Source organism: Dasypus novemcinctus, chromosome 4 (assembly GCF_030445035.2).
Source record: "Dasypus novemcinctus isolate mDasNov1 chromosome 4, mDasNov1.1.hap2, whole genome shotgun sequence".
Classification (NCBI taxonomy): domain Eukaryota; kingdom Metazoa; phylum Chordata; class Mammalia; order Cingulata; family Dasypodidae; genus Dasypus; species Dasypus novemcinctus.
This window is the reverse complement of record NC_080676.1, coordinates 139,853,271-139,855,479: the sequence shown is the minus strand read 5'-3', so window position 1 is coordinate 139,855,479 and position 2,209 is coordinate 139,853,271. Positions and strand designations below refer to the sequence as shown.

Sequence of the window (2,209 nt, the reverse complement as noted above, 5' to 3'; positions counted from 1 at the left end):
GATTCAACATAAGAAAATCAATCAATGTAATACAGCACATAAATAGAGCAAAAGGAAAAAAATCAAATGGTCATCTCTGTAGATGCAGAAAAAGCATTTGACAAAATACAGCACCCATTCCTAATAAAAACATTTCAAAAGATAGGAATAGAAGGAAATCTCCTTCATTTGATAAAAGGTATATATGAAAACCCCAGAGCAACATCATATTCAATGGTCAAATCCTGAAAGATTTCCCTCTAAGATCTGGAACAAGACAAGGATGCCCAATTTCACCGCTCTCATTTAATTTTGTATTAGAAGAACTTGTTTGATCACTTACAAAAGAAAAAGATAAAAGGCATCCAAATTGGAAATGTAGAAGTAAAACTGCCACTTTTTGCTTATGACATGATCCTATACATAAAAGGCCCTGAGAAATATATAACAAAGCTTCTAGATTTTATAAATGAGCTCAGTAAAGTGGAAGGTTAGAAGATCAATGTGCAAAACTGAGTAGAATTTCTGTACACCAATAATGAGCAATCTGAGAAGAAAATCAAGGAAAAAATCCCATTCACAATGGCAATTAAAATAGTCAAACTTCGAGGAATGAAATTAACTAAAGATGTTAAAGAATTGTATGCAGAAAACCAAACTGTTAAAGGAAAACACAGAAGACCAAAATTAATGAAATAATATTCCCTGTTCATAATATTCTCTGTTCATCATTAAGATGTTTATCCTAACCAAACTGATATACAGATTTAAAACAATCCCAATGAAGATTACCACAGCATTTTTTATTGAATTGGAAAAGCTAACTATGAAATTTATTTGGAAGTGTAAGAGGACAGGAATAACCAAAGACATATTGAAAAAGAAAAAAGAAATCAGAGAAATCAGACTACCTGACTTGAAATCACGCTATAAAGCTACAGTGGTCAAAACTGCATGGTACTGGCACAAAAATAGACATACTGACCAATGGAAATGAATTCAGGGTTCTGATATAGATCTTTGCATATATAGTTAACTGATACTTGACAAGGACACCAAGCCCATTCAATCAGGAGAGAATGGTCTTGTCTGGAAATGCTGCTTGGAAAATTGGATATCCATACCCAAAAGAATGAGAGAGGAACATCATCTCACACCTTAAACAAAAATTAACTCAAAATGGACCAAAGATCTAAATATAGTCCTCCCTCGCTTGCTCGGCCAGCTTCTGCGAGGACGACGCTCCGCAGACTCGGCGCAGATCCACTGTTCCTTGCTTCTGTGAGACTGCCGCAGCGAAGATGGCCTCAGGAGTGCAAGTTGCTGATGAAGTGTGTCGCATTTTTTATGACATGAAAGTTTGGAAGTGCTCTACACCAGAAGAAATCAAGAAAAGGAAGAAGGCTGTCATCTTTTGTCTCAGTGCAGACAAAAGTGCATCATTGTAGAAGAAGGCAAAGAGATCTTAGTTGGAGATGTAGGGGTGACCATAACCGATCCCTTCAAGCATTTTGTGGGAATGCTTCCTGAAAAAGATTGTCGCTATGCTTTATATGATGCAAGCTTTGAAACCAAGGAATCCAGAAAGGAGGAGTTGATGTTTTTTTTTGTGGGCACCAGAACTAGCACCTCTGAAAAGTAAAATGATCTATGCGAGCTCCAAGGAAGCAATCAAAAAGAAATTTCAAGGCATAAAACACGAATGTCCAGCAAATGGGCCAGAAGACCTCAATCAGGCTTGTGTTGCTGAGAAGCTAGGTGGATCCTTAATTGTAGCTTTTGAAGGACGCCCTGTGTAGATCGTCATTCAGTGCCACAAATCAAAAGCTTCCATGTTTAATGTTATCCTCTTGCTATATAAGTAAAGCAAATATACTTAGGCCAGGGTCTCACTGGGGAGAGCTGTCCTGTCATCTTCTAAAGCAAACTAAATATTCTATAAACATGTGCAAATGGCCCTAAATAAATCTAAAATCTGATGTTTAAAAAAAAAAAGATCTAAATATAAGAGCCCAGACCAAAGTGATCTTGGAAGATAATGTAGGTAATCATCTACAGGATCTCGTATTAGAATATGGTTTCATGAAACTTACACCCAAAACATGGGCAATGACAGAAAAAATAGATAAAGGGGACCTCCTCAAAATTAAAAACTTTTGCACCTCAGAAAGTGAAAAGGCAGGTTACCCAATGGGAGAAAATATCTGTTGCCATGTATATGATAAAGGCC

General features: G+C 36.7%; 1 pseudogene; it reads left to right on the top strand.

The window, feature by feature from the left end:
* Positions 1-1,274: 1,274 nt before the first annotated feature.
* Positions 1,275-1,974, top strand: LOC101437578 (destrin pseudogene; annotated as a pseudogene).
* Positions 1,975-2,209: the final 235 nt, after the last annotated feature.